Raw genomic sequence first — 18,755 nt, 5'->3', positions numbered from 1 at the left:
ACTGGCTCCGTGTACGAGGTGTATGGCTCCGTGTATGAGGTGACCGGCTCCGTGTATGAGGTGACCGGCTCAGTGTATGAGGTGACCGGCTCAGTGTATGAGGTGACTGGCTCCGTGTATGAGGTGACTGGCTCAGTGTACGAGGTGACTGGCTCAGTGTACGAGGTGACTGGCTCAGTGTACGAGGTGACTGGCTCCGTGTACGAGGTGTATGGCTCCGTGTATGAGGTGACCGGCTCCGTGTATGAGGCGACTGGGTCAGTGTATGAGGTGACTGGCTCAGTGTATGAGGTGACTGGCTCAGTGTATGAGGTGACTGGCTCAGTGTATGAGGTGACTGGCTCAGTGTACGGGTTGACCGGCTCCGTGTATGAGGTGTATGGCTCCGTGTATGAGGTGTATGGCTCCGTGTATGAGGTGTATGGCTCCGTGTATGAGGTGTATGGCTCCGTGTATGAGGTGTATGACTCCGTGTATGTATGAAACATATTCAGGAAGTAAACTGGAATTCCATTTCCCATTTTCTTGATGGAATTGACCCAAACTTTGTCTAGAGAGGATTTGTGATGGCAGAGAAAACTGGGACAAAGGTGAAAGTTGAAGCAATGCAATAGGCATTGCTGTCATGCTATGCTGCTGCCTTGCTATGTTGTTGTCTTAGGTCTCTCTTTATGTTGTGTTGTGGTGTCTCTCTTGTCGTGATGTGTGTTTTGTCCTATATTTTTATTAAATGTTTTTTTTTAATTTTTTACCCCAGCCCTCGTCCCCGCAGGAGGTCTTTTGCATTTCGGTAGGCCGTCATTCTAAATAATACATTTTTTTCTTAACTGACTTGCCTAGTTAAATAAAGGTTAAATATATATACAGTGGGCTCCAAAATTACTGGCAATGCACAAACAATATAAAATATAAACAGTATAATTATAGAGATAAAGTCAAAATAACAGCATGTGAGAAATACTGGACTATATTAATGTTTCAGTGGAACCAACCAAAATAATTTATTGATTTAATTAAAAATCAATGTCCTCCAAATCAAAATTTCACAATTAATGGCACCCTTAAATATTATTGTAAATAACATCTACCAAAATTAAACCAGGAATTAAGGAACTATATTGAGCCATTACATCACTTCCTGTTTCACTAAGGTATAAAAATGAGGTAACACACATGCAATATCCCGCTGTCATCCAACATCATGAAGAAAACAAAAGAACTGGCTGTTCAAAAGAGACAGATGGTCGTAGACCTTCATAAATCTGGTAATGGCTACAAGAAGATCCACAAACGATTGAATATACCACTGAGCGCTGTCAGGGCAATTATAAAAACATTCAAAAGATATGGAACAGTTGAAAACCTCACGGGAAGAGGACGCAAATGCCTTTTACCCCCCAGGAGAGGGAGGAGGATGGTGAGAGGCACAACAAAACCCCCAGAATCACTGTGAATGAATTGCAGGCCTTGGTGGCATCTTGGGGTCACCAGGTTTCAAAAAGCACCATCAGACACCAACTCCACATCCACAGGCTCTTTGGAAGGGTTGCCAGAAGAAAGCCCTTTCTGACCACAAGACACAGACGCAAACGCTTGGAGTTTGCCAAACGTCATTTAAGTTATGATTGGAGGAAGGTGCTCTGGTCAGATGAGACCAAAATTGAACGTTTTGGTCAGAAACAGCATTGGCACGTTTGGCGTCGAAACAGAGATGAATACAAGGAGAGGCACCTCATACCCACGGTGAAACAGAGATACAAGGAGAGGCACCTCATACCCACGGTGAAACAGAGATACAAGGAGAGGCACCTCATACCCACGGTGAAACAGAGATACAAGGAGAGGCACCTCATACCCACGGTGAAACAGATATACAAGGAGAGGCACCTCATACCCACGGTGAAACAGATATACAAGGAGAGGCACCTCATACCCACGGTGAAACAGAGATGCATACAAGGAGAGGCACCTCATACCCACGGTGAAACAGAGATACATACAAGGAGAGCCACCTCATACCCACGGTGAAATATGGTGGTGGGTCAGGGATGTTTTGGGGCTGTTTTAATTCCAGAGGTTCAGGGGCACCTCATACCCACGGTGAAATATGGAGGGGGGTCAGTGATGTTTTGGGTCTGTTTTAATTCCAGAGGTCCAGGGGCACTGGTTAAGATTGATGGCATAATGAATTCCACCAGGTATCAGGCAATTTTGGCTGACAATCTGGTTGCCTCTGCCAGAAGGCTGGGACTTGGCCGTATGTGGACTTTCCAACAAGACAGTGACCCAAAACATACCTCAAGATCCACACAGAAATGGTTCTGTGACAACAAAATCAATGTCCTGCCATGGCCATCTCAGTCGCCAGACCTCAATCCAATCCAAAACCTGTGAGCTGAGTGGAAGAGGGCAGTTGATAAGCGCAAACCCCAAGAATGTGAAGGATCTTGAAAGGATCTGCATAGAGGAATGGTCCAAAATCCCTCCTAATGTGTTCCTTGTCATACGTTACAACAAGGAACCAACCTTGTCAAACATTACAGGAAAAGACCAAGCTGTTATCTTTGCCAGAGGTGGGTGCACTAAGTACTAAATGAGGAGTGCCAATAATTATGAAACATTGATTTTGGTGAAATGTATTTTGTATTAAATAATTGTATGATTTTGGTTGGTTCCACTGAAACATTAATAAAGTCCAGTATTTCTCACATGTTGGTATTTTGAGTTCATCTCTATAATTATACTGTTTATATTTTTTTAAGTATTGTTTGTGCATTGCCAGTAATTTTGGAGCCCACTGTATATATATATTTTTGAATAACAAATGTGAAAGTTGCCAGAAAGTCCCTTCCCCCACTAAGATCCACAGAGGAAACCTGCAAGTGGCCTTCACAGTCAACACAGCTTTACAACCAGGAACTGTAACAGACTGCCGATCTCACCCTGCCCCTGCTTGTTGGCAACTGTTCTAATGACAGTCATAGGATGCGTTCCAAATCACACCCTATTCCCTGTGTAGTGCATAGAGCTCTAGTGAAAAGTAGTCCACTAACTAGAGAATAGGGTGCCATTTGGGATGTAAACAGAGACATTACATCTTTCGGTAAACATTTTATGGTAGCCTGGAGCTTCCAACCCAACCCCCTCATTTAAAAGCTAATAACAGAGGAATTTAACTGTGAAATGGCCTAGTGTGGCTGGGTGTGAACAGCTGGGTAAGTTCCCTCAGAATGAGCTAATGGAGTTTTGCATCTGCGGAAGCAATTAGCCGGGCGCTTTTGTGAATAGGTCTTTGTGTAGAGGAGCCATATGTATGAAGCATCTCAGAGGAATAGGGATGATTTAGGATCAGTTTTAATTTTAGATCACAGATTCATTGACGGTAGGGGCCTGATCCTAGATCCCCACTCCTACTGAGATGTTAGATACAGTACATACTGCCCCAGAGACAACTCCTCATTACTCTCCTTTTTTTAATGTAAATATTTTTATTTTTAATTTTATTTTACTCCTTTTTCTCCCCGATGTTGTGGTATCCAATTGGTAGTACAGTCTTGTCCCATCGCTGCAACTCCCGTACGGATTCGAGAGAGGTGAAGGTCGAGAGCCATGCTTACTCCGAAACATAACCCAGCCAATCCGCACTGCTTCTAGACACAATGCCCGCTTAACCCGGAAGCCAGCCGCACCAATGTGTTGAAGGAAACACTGTACACAACCGTGTCAGCGTGCTTTGTGCCCGGCCCGCCACAGGAGTCGCTAGTACGCAATGGGACAAGAACATCCCTGCCGGCCAAAACCTCCCGTAACCCGGACGACGCTGGGCCAATTGCGCGCCACCCCATGGGTCTCCCGGTCTGGACTCGAACCAGGATCTCTAGCACTGAGCCACTCGAGAGCCCCTCTATTCCTCTCACTTTTAAAACAAATTTTTTGATACATGTAGGAATGGTAAGTGCATTGAGCTGAAGGCAAACAAATACTGTAGCTGGATTTGACAGAGATATCGCACGTACAGTACCAGTCAAAAATTTGGACACCCCTATTCATTCAAGGGTTTTTCTTTACTTTTACTATTTTCTACATTGTAGAATAATAGTGAAGACATCAAAACTATGAAATAACACATATGGAATCATGTAGTAACCCCGAAAAAAAGTGCTGAACATATCACAATATATTTTAGAGTTTAGATTCTTCAAAGTAACCAGCCTTTGCCTTGATGACAACTCTTGGCATTCTCTCAACCAGCTTCACCTGGAATGCTTTTCTAACAGTCTTGAAGGAGTTCCCACACATGCTGAGCACTTGTTGGCTGCTTTTCCTTCACTCTGCGGTCCAACTCATCCCAAACCATCTGAATTGGGTTGAGGTCAGGTGATTGTGTATATATAAAATAACTTTTCTACTAAGCCATATATACAGTATTTCCATAAATTTTTTCAACTGGTACTGGGGGAGCTTTAGGCAAGTCTTGTGTAGAAAATAGTAAAAAAAAAGAAAAACTCTGGAATGAGTAGGTGTGTCCAAACGTTTGACTGGTACTGTATGTCATTGGCTTCATTCTCATTTACGGAGCTCAAAGATGGTTAAATAACAAAACAGATTTTATATTCTGGACTCTTGACGAAGGCTAAAATAAGTCCCTTATCTATGGCCAAACAGACCTTTTTTTTTGTCTTAATTAGATTTTAGGTTCAAGACATAACAGAGAAGGACAATAGATCTTCAATTACGAATGGACTTGCAAGCCCAAACTCCAGACAGCACTTTCACATAACCATTTACAGTATATAGTCTGAAGAAATACATTGTACAGTATGATAGAAATGAAGTGGATCAAAACAGATACAATCCCACTGTGCAAAAAAACTGGTTGTAATTTCAACCCTCCCCAAAAAATCCATATGATGATGTGGTATCAATGTGGAAAACCGATTGTTTTTTTTGCTAAAAGTCATCAACGTAAAGTCGTCAACGTAAAGTCGTCAACGTAAAGTCGTCAACGTAAAGTCATCAACGTAAAGTCATCAACGTAAAGTCGTCAACGTAAAGTTGGCAACGTCATCAACGTAAAGTTGTCAACGTAAAGTCGTCAACGTAAAGTCGTCAACGTAAAGTTGTCAACGTAAAGTCATCAACGTAAAGTTGTCAACGTAAAGTCGTCAACGTAAAGTCGTCAACGTAAAGTCGTCAACGTAAAGTCGTCAACGCAAAGTCGTCAACGTAAAGTAATCAACGTAAAGTCGTCAACGTAAAGTTGTCAACGTCATCAACGTAAAGTCGTCAACGTAAAGTCGTCAACGTAAAGTCGTCAACGTAAAGTCGTCAACGTAAAGTTGTCAACGTCATCAACGTAAAGTCGTCAACGTAAAGTCATCAACGTAAAGTCGTCAACATAAAGTCATCAACGTAAAGTCGTCAACGTAAAGTCGTCAACGTAAAGTTGTCAACGTCATCAACGTAAAGTCGTCAAAGTAAAGTCATCAACGTAAAGTCGTCAACGTAAAGTCATCAACGTAAAGTCATCAACGTAAAGTCGTCAACGTAAAGTTGTCAACGTAAAGTTGTCAACGTCATCAACGTAAAGTTGTCAACGTAAAGCCGTCAACGTAAAGTCGTCAACGTAAAGTTGTCAACGTAAAGTCATCAACGTAAAGTTGTCAACGTAAAGTCGTCAACGCAAAGTCGTCAACGCAAAGTCGTCAACGTAAAGTCATCAACGTAAAGTCGTCAACGTAAAGTTGTCAACGTAAAGTTGTCAACGTCATCAACGTAAAGTCGTCAACGTAAAGTTGTCAACGTAAAGTTGTCAACGTAAAGTCATCAACGTAAAGTTGTCAACGTAAAGTCGTCAACGCAAAGTCGTCAACGCAAAGTCGTCAACGTAAAGTCGTCAACGTAAAGTTGTCAACGTAACGTTGTCAACGTCATCAACGTAAAGTTGTCAACGTAAAGCCGTCAACGTAAAGTCGTCAACGTAAAGTTGTCAACGTAAAGTCATCAACGTAAAGTTGTCAACGTAAAGTCGTCAACGCAAAGTCGTCAACGCAAAGTCGTCAACGTAAAGTCATCAACGTAAAGTCGTCAACGTAAAGTTGTCAACGTAAAGTTGTCAACGTCATCAACGTAAAGCCGTCAACGTAAAGTCGTCAACGTAAAGTTGTCAACGCAAAGTCGTCAACGCAAAGTCGTCAACGCAAAGTCGTCAACGTAAAGTCATCAACGTAAAGTCGTCAACGTAAAGTTGTCAACGTAAAGTTGTCAACGTCATCAACGTAAAGTCGTCAACGTAAAGTCGTCAACGTAAAGTCGTCAACGTAAAGTCGTCAACGTAAAGTTGTCAACGTCATCAACGTAAAGTCGTCAACGTAACGTCATCAACGTAAAGTCATCAACGTAAAGTCGTCAACGTAAAGTCGTCAACGTAAAGTCGTCAACGTAAAGTCGTCAACGTAAAGTCGTCAACGAAAAGTTGTCAACGTAAAGTTGTCAACGTCAAAGTCGTCAACGTAAAGTCGTCAACGTAAAGTCGTCAACGTAAAGTCGTCAACGTCATCAACGTAAAGTCGTCAACGTAAAGTCGTCAACGTAAAGTCGTCAACGTAAAGTCGTCAACGTCATCAACGTAAAGTCGTCAACGTAAAGTCGTCAACGTAAAGTCATCAACGTAAAGTCGTCAACGTAAAGTCGTCAACGTAAAGTTGTCAACGTCATCAACGTAAAGTCGTCAACGTAAAGTCATCAACGTAAAGTCGTCAACGTAAAGTCGTCAACGTAAAGTCGTCAACGTAAAGTCATCAACGTAAAGTCGTCAACGTAAAGTCGTCAACGACAGGATATTAGCATAGTAAGCCCTGTTTACCCCCTACCACATAGACAGGATATTAGCATAGTAATACACAAAGCCCTGTTTACCCCCTACCACATAGACAGGATAATAATCGTAAGTCCATGGACCCAGTGGGTGCATCTGTTTATACGCTCACTAAAGAAGTAGTACAGGAGATGAGATAGGCAGGGAAAGTGAATGTTTTCATGTGTGTCCTTGGATCTAAACGTTTGACTAAAAATAACAGTAGCCTCTTTGGAAAAAAAGCTACAACAAAACAACAACAACTTTACTGCTGAGTTCTCAACTGTAACTACTGTTGTCTAAATACAGCCAGAACCACATTTTGGTGGTAGCGATAGAATTAAAGATATAGCTTTATTTATTGTACACCCTATTGCACCTGAATTCATATCATATCTACAGCTATCAATTAATGCTGATTCTTGACTGAGGACTCTGAGGGGGTAAGTCATCTGGTTCGTGGCTCAGTATTCCTCTGTATTATAAACAACAGCCGCAAGGTTCCCAAACTCACCTCAGTTCTGACCATCCAAATCCGTGGTGTTCTCCGTAGCTGTATTGTCTCACAGTACGTTGCTATCTCTTTCCCTGAGTTCAGCACAATGAAACGTCAGTCTATCAGACATAACATAATGCATCAGCACAGGCCCATATAGTCTCTCTCTTTGTGAACCTGATTCAGCCACTGTCTGCACACTAGCAGATACTTAAAGGGGGGGGGGGTTTAACTGTAAAAGTTATGGGAATATGGAGAATGAGGGAGACTAGTCTCTACCTGTCGAGCTGGCTCACATCCAGACATCCAAGCTACAGAGGCACTATCTATCCAGACATCCGCCTTGCCTCCCACCATTTTTAAAATGCTCTGGCTTAACAGCCTAGGGTTTGGGTTTTAGAGAGTAAGAAAGGCATGAGAGGACACACAGGGCAGGAAATCACCCAGGAGAGGCATTGTCTCCACAGAGAGCCTAAAATCAAATCAAATCAAATGTTATTGGTCACATGCACGTGGTTAGCAGATGTTAATGCGAGTGTAGCGAAATGCTTGTGCTTCTAGTTCCAACAGTGCAGTAATATCTAACAATTCCACAACAACGACGTAATACACACAAATCTAAGTAAAGGAAGGGAAAAATAATATATACATATAAATATATGGATGAGCAATGACCAAGCGGCATAGGCAAGATGCAATAGACGGTATAAAATACAGTCTATACATATGAGATGAGTAATGTAAGATATGTAAACATTTTTAATTAAAGTGTCATTGTTAAAGTGACTCGTGATCCATTTATTATCGTGGCCAATGATTTCAAGTCTATATGTAGGCAGCAGCCACTCAATGTTAGTGGTGGCTGTTTAACAGTCTGATGGCCTTGAGATAGAAGCTGTTTTTTCAGTCTCTCGGTCCCCTGCTTTGATGCACCTGTCCTGACCTCGCCTTCTGGATGGCAGCGGTGTGAACAGGCAGTGGCTCGGGTGGTCGTTGTCCTTGACTCTCTTTTTGGCCTTTCTGTGACGTCGTATGCTGCAGGTGTCCTGGAGGGCAGGTAGTTAGCCCCCGGTGATCCGTTGTGCAGACCACACCACCTTCTGGAGAGCATGGCAGTTGCCGTACCAGGCCCGACAGGATGCCGACAGGATGCTTTCAATTGTGCATCTGTAAAAGTTTGTGAGGGTTTTAGATGACAAGCCAAATTTCTTCAACCTCCTGAGGTTGTGGGTGGACATTTCAGTTTGTCCGTGATGTGTACGCAGAGGAACTTGAAATCTTTCCACCTTCTCCACTGCTGTCCCGTCAATATGGATAGGGGGGGTGCTCCATCTACTGTTTACTGAAGCCCACGATCATCTCCTATGTTTTGTTGACGTTAAGTGAGAGGTTGTATTCCTGACACCACACTCCGAGTGCCCTCACCTCCTCCCTATAGGCTGCCTCGTCATTGTTGGTGATCAAGCCTACTACTGTTGTGTCGTCTGCAAACTTGATGATTGAGTTGGAGGCGTGCGTGGCCATGCAGTCATGGGTGAACAGGGAGTACAGGAGAGGGCTGAACATTGGGGCTCCAGTGCTGAGGATCAGCGAAGTGGAGATGTTGTTTCCCACCTTCACCACCATGGGGGGCGGCCCGTCAAGTCCAGGACCCAATTGCACAGGGCGGGTTGACCTCTGACCTGACCTGGCTCAGGCTAAGACCCAGATGCAGACACGGGAGGCGGATAGTACGAGTCTCAGAGTTTATTATAGTACAAGGGGCAGGCAAAAGGTAAGTCAAAGCAGGTAAAGAGTCCAAATCAGATTCAGGCAGGTACAAGACGGCAGGCCGGATCAGGGTCAGGACAGGCAAAAAGATCAGAACTGGGAAGACTTGGAAAACCAAAAATTAGAGTGCGGGAAACATGCTGGTATATCTTGACGGGACAAGGCGAACTGGCACAGACAAACAGAAAACGCAGGTACATGTAAACACACAGGGGATAGCAGGGGGAGATGGGAGACACCTGGTGGGAGGGGGGGGGGTCTAGCACAAAGACAGGTAAAAACAGATCCGTGTGTGACAGCTGGTCTTGGGATCATAATGAGTAAGACAGGGTGGACTAGATACTAGATCCGCACCCTGGCACTTCCCATTTTCTTTTTTACAGGGAAACTGAGCTGCAAGAAAATTCAGCTGAACTGGTGTTGCTTCGACCTTCATCTATTAAAGCCTGCAAATAACTTGATCTTGTTTTGATGAGGCGGTAAAGGGTGATTAAAGTAACATATCCTCCTATATGATGTCGACACTTACTGAAATATTTTTTCATTTTGGGTGCTGGTCATATTTTTTTTAAAGCCAGGTGCTGGTACCCAAGCAGTCAAACATTTTAGGAGCTGCCTGGCACTCGGCTCCCGTGTGTACCAGGATGGCCCAATTCAAGCACAGCATGTCTATGACCAGTGCCGGATCACCTCATCTGGGGCCCCGGGGCACCTACCTCCAGGGGGCCTGTCATGCCAAATAATGTCCCGCTGCCCAAAAGTGCCCCCCCCCCCCCCCCCCCCCCCCCCCCACTTCACAATGGTATTAAAAAAACTATTAGCGTCTGTTGCTATATCAACGGTGTGATAACCCAAATACGTTGAACTATGGAGATCATTACAGTCTAAATGATGTTCTTTTCATCCCCGCTATGCAAACAAAGCCGATTTCCGTGACATTCTTTTGATAAGCTAATAATATGGAAATATTCTTTCACTACAAAACTACTTTTTGGGTACCTTGTTAACATTTCAACATGAAATCCATGGCGTTGCTACGTTTTTGGAAAATAGCAAAGAAAAGTGGTAATCTGCTTGACACATTAAAGTTAAACATTAAACTTACATTAAACTTTACCTTACAGATCACAAGGTCGGCATCCCAACTCCGGGATGCTGGCCTTCTAGGCAGAGTTCTTCTGCCTCCATTTTTTTTATTGGCCAGTCTGAGATACGGCTTTTTCTTTGCATTGTTGACCATCAGTCAACATCTGCAGGTCTCACGTCCGTACAGCAGGCGATAGGACGAGTACTCGGCGGTAGGACGAGTACTCGGCGGTAGGACGAGTACTCGGCGGAGGCCTGGATGCTGCTGTCGTGTGGACCGTTCCTGGAACCCATCAAGGGACTTGTCTTGAGGGTGTCACGTTCTGACCTTTATTTTTTTTGTTTTTGTATTTATTTAGTATGGTCAGGGCGTTAGTTGGGGTGGACAGTCTATGTTTGTTTTTCTATGATTTTGGGATTTGTATGTTTCGGCCTAGTATGGTTCACAATCAGAGGCAGGTGTCATTAGTTGTCTCTGATTGAGAATCATACTTAGGTAGCCTGGGTTTCACTGTGTGTTTGTGGGTGTTTGTTTCCGTGTCTGTGTTTCGGTTTTCGTTCGTTTCACATTTATTGTTTTTGTATCCGTTGTGTTCATGTTAAGTATTTCTTATTAAAAGAACCATGGACACTTACCACGCCGCATAGTGGTCCTCCGATCCTTCTCGCCTCTCCTCTTCAGATGAAGAGGAGGAAAGCCTTTACAGAGGGTCTTGAGGGTCTGGTTGGTCCATTCATCCAAACCTGGAGGAGGGGGTAGGAAAGAAATATCTATTGACAATGTAAGATGTTGAAATATGTCTGATTGTGTACCATGGAAAACAAAAAACGAATTGTAAAAAAAAAACTAAAACAAACCATTGGTAACAGAAAATAACTTATAACATCCGTACCTTGTTCCAGAGTTCACGACTTCGGTGATTCGAGATGACCTCAGGAGAACCGTGGGTTTTGAAAATGTCAATCATCGCCTTGGAGGTGGCCTCGCCAGTTTCATCCTTGATGGGTATCATACAAAACAAATATCTGTTTGGTTCCTACCACCCTTTTTAATGGGTTACAGATGGGAATGGAGAGTTAAGCACGCTGTCTTCCTTTTACTGACCTTAATGGGTATTGCCTCAACCCACTTGGTAAAGTGATCGGTCACCGTCAGACACCAGCTGTTGCCAATCCTGGATTTAGTGAAGAGTACGATGAGTTCCACCCCAAACATTTAAAGTGTTACAGAGAAGTTGACTTTATTCTTACCCGTATCTGTGTCCTACAGTATGCAGATTCTCATATGTGTAAGGATACTGACACACAAACACATTTCTATAATATTGAACTCTGTTGTGGTCAAATAAAAGCAGCCATTACTAAACAACTTAGTAAAATGTGACTTGTGCCTCTTACCGATCATGTGCCATGGTGAAACAACTAATGGGTTGACCAATCATGTGCCATGGTGAAACAACTAATGGGTTGACCAATCATGTGCCATGGTGAAACAACTGATGGGTTGACCAATCATGTGCCACGGTGAAACAACTGATGGGTTGACCAATCATGTGCCATGGTGAAACAACTAATGGGTTGACCAATCATATGCCATGGTGAAACAACTGATGGGTTGACCAATCATGTGCCAAGGTGAAACAACTAATGGGTTGACCAATCATGTGCCACGGTGAAACAACTGATGGGTTGACCAATCATGTGCCACGGTGAAACAACTGATGGGTTGACCAATCATGTGCCACGGTGAAACAACTGATGGGTTGACCAATCATGTGCCACGGTGAAACAACTAATGGGTTGACCAATCATGTGCCACAGTGAAACAACTGATGGGTTGACCAATCATGTGCCACGGTGAAACAACTGATGGGTTGACCAATCATGTGCCACGGTGAAACAACTGATGGGTTGACCAATCATGTGCCACGGTGAAACAACTGATGGGCATCAACTCCGGCGCCACAGTCTTCACCCTCTCAAACTTCTGGCAGACTAGACTGACCTTTAGGCACAACGTGGCACATTGAAACATTGTGTGCTCTCTGATATGACAGTCAATTTCAGATATAATAGAATGTGATTGATAAACAAAAGGTTATTTAATTTGCCCAGCTGTCCACATCCTTGACAATCCCACTCCAGAAGAAGCGTAGGTTTATTTTGCTAAGGATACGCTTCACTCCGAAATGGCCAGCATGCATCTCCATCAGCACGGCCTCCTCCTCCGTAGTGAAAATCACCCTCCTGTATGGCTGGCCATCCTTCCCGTGTGATTGCCTAACAAGTTGGAAGAGAAGAGTTGTTGAAATACTCAAGTCTAAGTAAATGTGCACTGCTGTTTTTCTTACTTTCTTCCTCTCTCTCCCCCCTCTCTCTGTTCCCTCTCTACCCCCCCTCTCTCTGTCCCCTCTCTCATCCCCTCTCTCTCTCTGTCTGACTGTCTGTCTAGTAAAGACACCTAGTTAAGATCAGTTGGAATGACCATAATGGCTTACACCTATCCATTTGATTGGTCAGGGTTAACTTATAGCTAGATAGCTCATTATGACAGACACATAACTACATGTATAGCTAGTAGCACGTAGATGACCAACTAACTAGACTGACAATAGGTTGTTGAAAAATGGTTTGGACACACCTACTCACTCAAGGGTTTTTCTTTATTTATTTATTTTTTTTCTACATTGTATAATAATAGTGAAGACATCAAAACTATGAAATAACACATATGGAATCATGTACTAACCAAAAAAGTGTTAAACAAATGCAAATATATTTGAGATTCTTCAAAGTTGCCTCCCTTTTGCCTTGATGACAGCTTTGCACACTCTTGGCATTCTCTCAACCATCTTCACCTGGAATGCTTTTCCAGCAGTCTTGAAGGAGTTCGCACATATGCTGAACACTTGTTGGCTGCTTTTCCTTCACTCTGTGGTCCAACTCATCCCAAACCATCTCAATTGAGTTGAGGTCGGGTGATTGTGGCGGTCAGGTCATCTGAAGCAGCATCATCACTCTCCTTCTTGGTCAAATAGCCCTTACACAGTCTGGAGGTGTGTTTTGGGTCATTGTCCTGTTGAAAAACAAATGATAGTCCCACTAAGAGCAAATCAGATGGGATGGTTACTCTGTGTCTTACAAAGACACGGCGGTTTGAACCAAAAATCTCAAATTTGGACTCATACGACCAAAGGACAGATTTCCACCGGTCCAATGTCTATTGCTCGTGTTTTTTGGCCCAATAAGTCTCTTCTTCTTATTGGTGTCCTAAAGTAGTGGTTTCTTTGCAGCAATTCGACCATGAAGGCCTGTTTCACTAAGTCTCCTCAGAACAGTTGATGTTGAGATGTGTCTGTTACTTGAACTTATCCTCTGCAGCAGAGGTAACTCTGGGTCTTTCTTTCCTGTGGCGGTCCTCACGAGAGCCAATTTCATCATAGCGCTTGATGGTTTTTGCGACTGCACTTGAAGAAACGCTCACAGTTCTATAAATTTTCCGCATTGACTGACTTTCATGTCTTCGAGTAATGATGGACTGTTGTTTCTCTTTGCTTATTTGAGCTGTTCGTCCCATAATATGGACTTGGTCTTTTAATGAACAAATATGGCTATCTTCTGTATACGACCCCTACCTTGTCACAACACAACTGATTGGCTCAAACGCATTAAGAAGGAAGGAAATTCCACAAATGAACTTTTAACAAGGCACACCTGTTAATTGAAATGCATTCCAGGTGACTACCTCATGAAGCTGGTTGAGAGAATGCCAAGAGTGTGCAAAGCTGTCATCAATATATTTTGATTTGGTTAACATTTTTTTTGTTTAAAATATGATTCCATATGTGTTATTTCATTGTTCTGATGACTAAATAGTCAAACTAAAGAAAAACCCTTGAACGAATAGGTCCAAACTTTTGTCTGGTACCGTATACAAATCCTTCCAAATCAAATGTTATTAGTCACATGCGCTGAGTACAACAGGTGTAATCCTTACTTATGAGCCCCTAACCAACAATGCAGTTTAAAAAAAAATACGGATAAGAATAAGAAATAAAAGTCACAAGTAATTAAAGAGCAGCAGTAAAATAACAACAGCGAGACTATATACAAGGGGGGTACTGGTACAGAGGCAATGTGTGGGGGCAACGGTTAGTTGAAGTAATATGTACATGTAGGTAGAGTTATTAAAGTGACTATGCATAGATGATAACAACAGAGAGTAGCAGCGGTGTAAAAGGGGGGGGGGGGTTGCAAATAGTCTGGGTCGCCATTTCATTAGGTGTTCAGGAGTCTTATGGATTGGGGGTAGAAGCTGTTTAAAAGTTAGAAGCCTCTTGGACCTAGACTTGGGGTCTGGTACCGCTTGCCGTGCGGTAGCAGAGAGAACAATCTTTGACTAGGGTGACTGGAGTCTTTGACAATTTATAGGCCCTTCCTCTGACACCACCTTGTATAGAGGTCCTGGATGGCAGGAAGTTTGGCCTCAGTGATGTACTGGGCCTTTCGCACTACCCTCTATAGTACCTTGCTGTCAGACGCCGAGCAGTTGCCATACCAGAGATTGCATCACCTGTGGATCTGTTGGGGCGGTATACAAAATGGAGTGGGTCCAGGGTTTTTGGGATAATGGTGTTGATGTGAGCCATGACCAGCCTTTCAAAGCACTTCATAGCTACAGATGTGAGTGCTACGGGTCGATAGTCGTTTAGGCAGGTTACCTTAGTGTTCTTGGGCACAGGTACTATAGTGGTCTGCTTAAACCATGTTGGTATTACAGACTCGGACAGGGAGAGGTTGAAAATGTCAGTGAAGACACTTGCCCGTTCGGTCAGCTCATGCTCGCAGTACACGTCCTGGTAATCCATCTGGCCCAGCGGCCTTGTGAATGTTGACCTGTTTCAAGGTCTTACTCACATCGGCTGAGGAGAGCGTGATCACACAGTCTTCCAGAACAGCTTGTGCTCTCATGCATGTTTCAGTGTTATTTGCCTCGAAGTGAGCATAGAAGTAGTTTAGCTCGTCTGGTAGGCTTGTGTCACTGGGCAGCTCCTGGCTGTTCTTCCCTTTGTAGGCTGTAACGGTTTGCAAGCCCTGCCACATCCGACGATTGTCAGAGCCGGTGGTGTAAGATTCGATCTTAGTCCTGTATTGATGCTTTGCCTGTTTGATGGTTTGTTAGAGGGCATAGCGGGATTTCTTATAAGCTTATAAGATTTCTTATAAGCAAGGAGTCCCACTCCTTGAAAGCGGCAGCTCTACCCATTAGCTCAGTGCGGATGTTGCCTGTAATCCATGACTTCTGGTTAGTGTATGTACTTACGGTCATTGTGAGGACGACGTCATTGATGCACTTATTGATGAAGCCAATGACTGATGTGGTGTACTCCTCAATGCCATTGGAGGAATCCCAGAACATATTCCAAGGGGTCGCTGCAAAACATTCTCTCTGCCCCATGGCAACATTTGTAGAATTGCATGAAACTGGTTATAAAATTGCTACGTTTTCTCTACGCCCCACGGCAAAATGTGTAGAAATTTAAAACGTAAATTTTTTTCTCTCTCGCTTCGGGCCCCGAAAAAAAGCTAGAGCCACGAGACTAAGGGAAGATTTAGACATTTTACTGCTAATTTATGATGTGTCCATATGCTATCTGTGGGGGGGGCTGACCTCCAGGGTGCCCCCAACTGAAGTGTTTATATGTTATCATAGATCTCCTGTCTATGACCAACTCTATCAGACTTGATGATGAGACATAGGTGATTGACTGGAATTAGTGATTTGGAAATGTTAGATATGATAAATGCAGGGCCGGTCCTGGCCGTTTTGCCTCCCTAGGCAAGATAAAAAAAAATGTAATTTTCAGGAATGCCCATGCCCTATGTGGTAGGCCTGCCATTTAGACACCAACAAAAATAGATATCCAAAAGACATTTGGCGTTGGTCCCCGTTTACTGGTGTGTAGCCTAGCATGTCTCGGGCCCGCAATGGAATTTTATGAATGTCCATCCATGTGGTAGATTCACTGTTTGTAAAACAGGCCGTTGCATTGACTTTATTTCTGTGAACAATCAATTTGGCTATTTTAACTTTATCTTTTCGTGCTCTTTTCTGCCCTCTGTGCCTTGTTGATTTAAATATAAACCCAAAATGCCAATGACAATAGTTATCTTAAAGTCTATCAGGAGCAAATAGTGGTCAGTGGTCACCTGTGATGTGATCTAACTCCTCTCTCTGATTGATTTTCTAAACCTTGGCCTGATTAGGGTCTTGAGGTCAGTTGTCAACATGGATGCCTGACTGTCTGAAGGTAGAGAAGTAAAAGCTTGGGAGCAGGGGTCTTGACTTTTTTTGGTGCCATTGTTTGAAGCGCTGTCACTATGAACATTTTTTTTAAATTAATTAGTCTCAGCAGCATACATATTTAATGGAAAGACGAATGGCCAAGCCTATGGAATAACAGTTGCATCGTGCAGAGCCAAGCCTATGGAATAACAGATGCATCGTGCAGAGCCAAGCCTATGGAATAACAGCTGCATCGTGCAGAGCCAAGCCTATGGAATAACAGATGCATCGTGCAGAGCCAAGCCTATGGAATAACAGATGCATCGTGCAGAGCCAAGCCTATGGAATAACAGATGCATCGTGCAGAGCCAAGCCTATGGAATAACAGATGCATCGTGGAGAGCCAAGCCTATGGAATAACAGCTGCATCGTGCAGAGCCAAGCCTATGGAATAACAGATGCATCGTGCAGAGCCAAGCCTATGGAATAACAGCTGCATCGTGCAGAGCCAAGCCTATGGAATAACAGATGCATCGTGCAGAGCCAAGCCTATGAAATAACAGATGCATCGTGCAGAGCCAAGCCTATGGAATAACAGATGCATCGTGCAGAGCCAAGCCTATGGAATAACAGATGCATCGTGGAGAGCCAAGCCTATGGAATAACAGCTGCATCGTGCAGAGCCAAGCCTATGGAATAACAGATGCATCGTGCAGAGCCAAGCCTATGGAATAACAGATGCATCGTGCAGAGCCAAGCCTATGGAATAAAAATAGGGCTTTTATTGCTCAATCTAATTCATGCTAATAAAAATAATCCATAAGACTAATGGACACATGCTCAAACTTGCACACTTTAGATACACTTAAAGGGGCAATCTGTAGTTGCTACATCCATTTTTGGACTTATATATTATATATATATATATATATAGAGAGAGAGAGAGAACGTTTATATATACAGTGGGGAGAACAAGTATTTGATACACTGCCGATTTTGCAGGTTTTCCTACTTACAAAGCATGTAGAGGTCTGTAATTTTTTATCATAGGTACACTTCAACTGTGAGAGACGGAATCTAAAACAAAAATCCAGAAAATCACATTGTATGATTTTTAAGTAATTCATTTGCATTTTATTGCATGACATAAGTATTTGATCACCTAGCAACCAGTAAGAATTCCGGCTCTCACAGACCTGTTAGTTTTTCTTTAAGAAGCCCTCCTGTTCTCCACCTGTATTAACTGCACCTGTTTGAACTCGTTACCTGTATAAAAGACACCTGTTGTCACGTTCTGACCTTTATTTCCTTTGTTTTGTCTTTATTTAGTATGGTCAGGGCGTGAGTTGGGGTGGGCAGTCTATGTGTGTTTTTCTATGTTGGGGTTTTGAGTTCAGCCTAGTATGGTTCTCAATCAAAGGCAGGTGTCGTTAGTTGTCTCAGATTGAGAATCATACTTAGGTAGCCTAGGTTTCACTTTTGGTTTGTGGGTGTTTGTTTTCCGTGTGTGTGTTTGTTGCCACACGGTACTGTTTCGGGTTTCGTTCGTTTCAAGTTTATTGTTTTGTAGTGTTCAGTTTTTGTCTTTAAATAAACATTATGAACACTTACCACGCTGCGCATTGGTCCTCCGATCCTTCTCGCTACTCCTCCTCAGGAGGAATGCCGTTACAGAAACACCCACCAACAAAGGACCAAGCAGCGTGGTAACAGGCAGCAGCAGCGGCAAAGACCACAGGACTCCTGGACAATGGAGGAGATTCTGGATGGCAAAGGACCCTGGGAACAGCCAAGGGAATATCGCCGCCCCAAAGCAGAGCTGGAGGCAGCGAAGGCAGAGAGGCGCTGGTATGAGGAGGTAGCACGGCAGCACGGCTGGAAGCGTGAGGCAGCCCCAAAAATGTCTTGGTGGGAGCACACGGGGAGTGTGGCGAAGCCAGGTAGGAGACCTGCGCCAACTCCCCGTGCTTACCGGAGAGAGAGAGGGACCGGGCAGGCACCGTGTTATGTGGTGGAGCGCACAGTGTCCCCAGTGCGTGTGCATAGCCCGGTGCGGTACATTCCAGCTCCTCGTATCGGCAGTGCGAGAGTGGGCATCGATCCAGGTGCCATGAAGCCGGCTCTACGCATCTGGTCTCCATTGCGTCTCCTCGGGCCGGCGCACATGGCACCAGCCTTACGCATGGTGTCCCCGGTTCGCCAGCACAGCCCAGTGCAGGCTATTCCATCTCGCCGCACTGGCCTAGCTACGGGGAGCATTC

This window comes from Oncorhynchus clarkii, chromosome 5, assembly GCF_045791955.1.
Source record: "Oncorhynchus clarkii lewisi isolate Uvic-CL-2024 chromosome 5, UVic_Ocla_1.0, whole genome shotgun sequence".
NCBI lineage: Eukaryota > Metazoa > Chordata > Actinopteri > Salmoniformes > Salmonidae > Oncorhynchus > Oncorhynchus clarkii.
This window is presented reverse-complemented; position numbering follows the sequence as displayed.